The following is a 6,704-nucleotide window of genomic DNA, read 5'->3' as shown; positions in this document are numbered from 1 at the left end:
AGCAGAAGGGGGACAGATTTTAGAGAATGTGAGTTTGTCGTTTGTCCTTCCAAGACCAGAGGCCATGTCTGCCACCACCGGTTTCAGGGAACAACTGGTTCATTTCACAGCCCCACCAATGTACACAACCTGGCTTGTTCTTGAGCCAGGTGCTTTCTCATTGGTGACAGAGCAGCGGTACTTTCCAGCACGCTATGCAATTACCCAGACCAGAGACCCTTCCCCTGCATGGATTGGCCCTGCTTAAGAAAAGATACATAAACTGTCCTGGCCTATTCTGTGTTTTTCATTTTTGTTTCTTTATTCATCATCAAAGCCCAGTTAAAGTGGAAAACTTAAGCTCAAGGCATTTCCACTGATTTCTCTGGGTGCTCTCATGAGGCTCAACAGTACACACTCAATAAATGTACATTAAATAAATGAATAGTTGCAAAAGGGTATCTGGGTTAAAGAATAATCATCATACAAAATGTACTCGAGTTGCCATTCATTATTTTATCTTTGTCTTTCCAATAAGCCTTGACCCCATTGTGGAGAGAAATAATACTTTGATCATTTTTTAAATTTCCAGCTACTAGAAGACTATATATGGTCCATAACAGGCCCTCAATGCATACTTGTTTGAAGGAATGAATAACTAAATCACTGAATAAACAATCCTGTCTTCTAAGCCGATTTAGGGAAAGGATGGGAGATAGTAAGCCTCTTCCCAACAGGGAAGTCATGTTGGGAAGGGCCTTGTATATAAGACTAAGGATGTTGCATTTTATTATTTATTATTTTTCCTATAGGGGATGACTGAAGCATTTTAAGTAATCTGTGAGTGATTTAGTGGTCAAGGCTGCTTTAGAAAGATTATTCTGATGGTTAAGTGATGGATTGCTCTGATGATAAATCTGATGTATGTCTAAGCTTTTGTTGTTTTCAAAAAGTAACAGTGAAAACTTCAATGAACAAGGGGCTTTAAGTTCAAACATAGGTATGGTTGCCTTAATTCTATTGCTTACTGATGGAAACAAATATACTTTACCCAGCTTACATGGTCTAAAGGTGTACAGTTTTAGAAGACAATGTGTCCTCATGAGATTAGTATAAGCTAAATGTGCTCAATTATTTGTCATTTCTGTAAAGTGCAAAGTCTCAAACATCTTCCATATTCTTAATCGCAAACAACAAGACTATCTTCAAACTAAGAAAGAGAAATGTTCCCATTCTCATTTATTAAACATCCCTCTGAGAAAGAAACAATGCTCTTTAAAGTGCTGGACCTAAAATTGTAAGCTTTTTGTAGCCACTCTAAGGTTTGAAAAGTTAAACTTGTAGAAGCAGATTGTTTTGTTTGTTTTTGGCCATCTGAATAGCTGGCATCTAATGGTCACACCTTAACATGCTATTTTAGTTAACCACTTGGGATTTTCTCAGTCAGAACCAACTGAACTATGTTGGGCTATAGCTGAGAATAACTCAAATCCATCTACCCATGATTTTTTGCACCTCTAAAACCATTCAAACACCTCTTTGTTAATATATCATCATAAATATTGATTACTCACTGTGATATATACAGCTATACACTTTTTACAGCTCCTCTATCAAGCGGTGGAGTCCATTTCCCCTACTTTCTGATCTGGACTGGCTTTGTGACTTGCTTTGACCAAAAAGAGGTGGCAGATGTGATTTTGTGTGATTTCCAAGCCTCTTGTTAATGAGGCCTGGGAGCATCCTCTCTCATTCTCTTGGAACACTGCATTTTGAAAGAAGTCTAGGCAGCCTCTTTGAGGTTAAGAGATCACAGGGAGACAAAGAGACCATTTGACAATACAGATCCGTCTGTCCCAGATGTCCTAGCCAAGACCCAAGGTATATGAGGCCATCGGGGACAGCCAATCTCACAGACAAATCTACTAACAGATTGACTGCAAATGCACAAGTAAGCCTGGTCGACACTCTGAGGAGGAGAGGTAAGCTCTCCCAAATGAGCCCTGCCAAGTTGTTAACTTACAGAACTGTAAGGAAATAAATGGTTATTGTTGTCAGCCATCAAATTTGAGGGTATTGTGGTAGACAGATTCCTAAAGATTGCCCTTCTAAGATTCCCATTGCCTGGTTATTCAATTAAATACTAATCTAGGTACTGCTGTGAAGGGATTTTTCAAATATCATTAAAGCCCCAAGTCCGTTGACCTTCTAATAGGATCCTTATGTGATCTTCTAAAATATTTAAGTGAGCACTTAAGAGCAACAAGTTTTCTCTGGCTGGTAGCAGAATAAAAGCTCATACAGATATGAAGAATAAGAGGGGTTTGAGGCCGGGCATGGTGGCTCACGCCTGTAATCCTAGCACTTTGGGAGGCCGAGATGGGCGGATCACTTGAGGTCAGGAGTTCAAAACCAGCCTGGCCAACATGGTGAAACCCAGTCTCTACTAAAATACAAAAAATTTGCTGGGTGAGATAGCACGTGCCTGTAATCCCAGCTACTCAGAAGGTCGAAGCATGAGAACTGCTTGAACCCGGGGGATGGAGGTTGTAGTGAGCAGAGATCACGCCACTGCACTCTGGGCAACAGAGCGAGACTCCTTTAAAAAAAAAAAAAAAAGAAAAGAAGGATTTGATATGGCCTTACTGTCTTAAAGATGTAGAGGGCCACATGACAAGAAGTAAAACAGCCTCTGGATGGTCAGAGCAGCCCTTGCCGACTGCCAGCAAGAAAACTGGGACCTCAGTCCTACAATCAGAGGAAACTGAATTCTACCAACAGTCTGAGACAGTTGTGAGCAGATTCTTCTCCAGGGCCTCCAGATAAGAGCACAGTTCAGTTAACACCTTGATTATAGATTTGTGCAACCCTGAGTGGGGAACCCTGTACAGCCGGCCCACATTTCTGACCTACAGAACTGTGAACTAATAAATGAGTGTTAAAAGTCTCCAAGTTGGTGCTAATGTGTTATGCAGCAATATGAAACTAATACAAGAGTTTGTTTCGTAGCGGTAGATGATAAATACACACATGAGCATTTGTATAATACATAGAGAAGACATAACACGGAGCAAGGGATTTCAACTCTGTACATCAAAATCTTTTGGAGACCACTTTTAAAATACCAATGCCTGAGCCCACCCTAGAGATGCTAATTTAATTGATTAATTATTCTGGGATCTAGTCCAGGCTTTGGTGGTTTTAAAAACCTCGCCAGATGATTCTAATGTACAACCAGGCTTGAAAAGCACCAATGTAAACAAATTATACAGGACAGATAAATAGATAAGAGAGAGGTGGAGATTTTCACCCCATCTTCCCTCCTAATTCATCCACTATGAGATGACCATCTTGAACATGTTGTTTACTCTATCTGTTAGGGTGCTTTTGACTAGAAGAAGCAATACCTGACCAACAATGGGACAAGAAGAACATTCGCCAGGCGCATGCCTATGGTAATCCTAGCACTTTGGGAGGCTGAGGGGTGTGGATCCCCTGAGGTCAGGAATTCGAGACCAGACTGACCAACATGGCAAAACCCCGTCTCTACTAAAAATACAAACATTAGTATGGTGGCTTGTGCCTGTAATCCCAGCTACTTGGGAGGCTGGGGCAGGAGAATCGCTTGAACCTTGGGGACGGCGGTTGCACTGAGCCGAGATTGCACCACTTCACTCCAGCTTGGGCAAAAGAGCGAGACTCATTTCAAAACAAAACAAAACAAAAGCATTCATGTCTTCTGTAACAGGAAATCCAAACCTGAGAGTCTTCAAAATTGGTTAGTTTAGCAGCTCTACATAGCCATTAAGGACTTGAGGGCACTCAATCTCTTTACTATGCCATCTTCAGCATGTGAACCTTTCCCCTAGCCTGCTTTCGTGGTATCAAGATGACAGCTGCTGATCCATGCACCATCTGTTGCTTCCACTACCGGAAAGCAGACTTTTCTTCATGTATTCCCTCTTTCTTAGAAAAGACAACCTCCCTTAAAGCCCTCCCACACTTTTGCTCGGATTCTACTGGCCAGAATTGAGTCGCATGTCTAAGCTTTCAGTGTAAGAGAGACTGGAAAAGGAAGTATTTTGCATTTTCAGGCTCTGTGGGTGGAGCTGACCACTCTCAGCAAATTAGAGCAGGGATAGGTGGGTGGGTGGTTAGTAGGTAGACAGTCAAATATGCTGATCCTCCACACATCTCTTTATCCTGATATAAAGACACAGTATTTGTGTGTCTATATAGATGTAGATATGGATATGTACTCAGGAATGGGATGATATCATACACGCTCTTTACTGTGGTCATCCTCCCTGTCACATTCTGCTATTGTTATTACCATTTTGACTTCCTGCACTTTACTCAGTAACATACGTTAACACTTGGTGTTTATCCTTTAATAATTTACTCAATGCTTATATAAATCATAGAATATACATATACTTATAGAATGGAAGTGTGTCATTATTTGTTTACCAAAATAATATTATGTTGCATATTATGACAATCCTTTTAAGTGTGTAGAAACACTTAGGTACCTAGCTTACTAGTGTTTAAATGTTATCGTTGCTCCCCAGCTTCTCCCAGTTTTCCTTCCTATTCAACTTTCCTTTCTATCTCCTTCAACATTTATCAAAGAGTCCAGCTAAGCATGAGTACAGAGTTTCCTAGCCTCCCTCATACTTTGTTTTTTGGGATGTCAGGGTAATGTAGTTATGAAGCAGAATGTTCTCTACGTGGCCTTCTGTCTTTCAACTAGTTGCTTGCTCTTAGAGAAGTTTTCAGGGTCTTCTGACATTCCCGTTTAGTTTCTAAGATCCTTCATTCTCTTTCTGCTTTCCCAATGAAAGCCTGTAATTAATCTGTCCCTCCTAAGCTTCTGGAAGCTACCTTCTCTCCTGAGGGAAATATAAGACCTCAGAGTGATATTTTACATTTCCAAACATGCCACATTCCCCATGCTTTTTGCCACTCACATGGTGGAAGGATCCTAATTATAGGGCTGAAGGGGAATTCATTCTTTCTAGACTCCCTGCCTTCCTTTTTCAGTGTTTATTCCGACACTAAAGGGAGTTTTTTCACAAAGCTCTAAAACTCAACCATTCTGCCAAGAATTTTTGTTGTGTTGTTTTTATGAACTGTGACTTTTCCTGTTATGTTTTAATCAGATGTGAACAAAACCAAATAGTTGTTAGACACGTTTATACAGGGATTATCTTATAGATTTCTGTCAAACATAGTTAACCTGAATCTTTCTTGTATGTCTTCTAAATAACTGCCTAAATATACTGGTGTTCAAATAAACATGAGAGGAAAAGAAGCAAAAGATAATATCACTGGCAAAGGCATAAAAGATTCAAAGCGAAAAACTGCAAAATGTTGTAGCTCTTGGCTACCATCAATGCTGGCTCAGGGCAATAACTCTGTTAGGCTAGGGCCTGGCCTGATTCTCACCAAACGTGTATAAGGCCCAGTGCAGCAGAGGTCTCAAAATGTGACCAATGTGTTTTCAGTGTTCCCAGGGTACACATTGTAGATACTAGAGATTTAGAAATTGTTCAACTGGGGAGATTTCATACGTACAGTAGAAGCATTCTAACTCCAGAGCTATCTCCCTGGCAGTGGGTGACTAATCTAAAACCAAGAGACACATGTCTGTTACAGGAAAAGGGTCCCGATCCAGACCCCAAGAGAGGGTTCTTGGATCTCTTGCAAGAAAGAATTCAGGGCGAGTCCACAGTGCAAAGCAAAGGAAAGTTTATTGTCTCGCAAAAAAAAAAATAAAATAAGAAGGTAAAGTTGTGAAAGGACAGCTACTCCATAGACAGAGTAGGGTGCTTCCAAAAGTAGGAGGAACACGTCCACCCTAGGTCCAATGCTTGTGTGTATATATACACACACACATATACACACACACATATATACACATATATACACATATATATACACACACATATATCTACACACACATATATATGATGAAAAAATACTATGGGGAGATGTGCTCTGCTACAAAGGTTTTTGATAAAGGTTTAATTTTCGTAAGAATCGATATATTATCTTTCAAGCAAAATTAGGAATGCTTTTGTTCTCAAGATATCAGGCTATTAGGACAATCCCAAGTCTGGGTCTGTTTAGTAAACGTTATCAATCTGTTCCCTTAACTGTAAATATCTAGAGGCTAGGAATGCCTAACTTTCTGGGAATGCAGCTCAGCAAGTCCCAGCCTCATTTTCCTAGCCCTCACTCAAAATGGAGTCGCTCTGGTTCGAATGCCTCTGACATGTCCAGTTATGCAATAACTTAATTTTTTTCAACAATGGGGGTCATTTTCTCTATGGTGGCTTTATGCCTTTTGATTCCTAGGCTCATTTTCAGGAAACAAGATCTTCCTATTGAGTGGTCTTGGTATTGACATTCTTGATGTAAGTTGGAACTGTGGAAACCCTAATGAAATAGTATGACATACAACCAGGCCATTAAATGCCAATTCCATTTTGCCTGGCTAGACTGGTTGAGATTACCCCCAAAACATCTCTCCCCTTAAGGTAGTCCATAGCTACAACAGAAGGAGGAGCAGAGTTGCTTCTCCTAAAAGACAACTTGTTAAATTGAGAACATTTACTTTTTAAAAAGTAGGGGGAGGGGAGGAATGGCAGGGAACTTTGCAAAGGGGTGTGGCTTTCCTGACATCCTTGACTGGCATTCTGTCACAGAAGAGAGGAGTTTGC

Source organism: Macaca fascicularis, chromosome 7 (genome assembly GCF_037993035.2).
Source record: "Macaca fascicularis isolate 582-1 chromosome 7, T2T-MFA8v1.1".
NCBI lineage: Eukaryota > Metazoa > Chordata > Mammalia > Primates > Cercopithecidae > Macaca > Macaca fascicularis.
Note: the sequence above shows the minus strand (reverse complement) of the source record.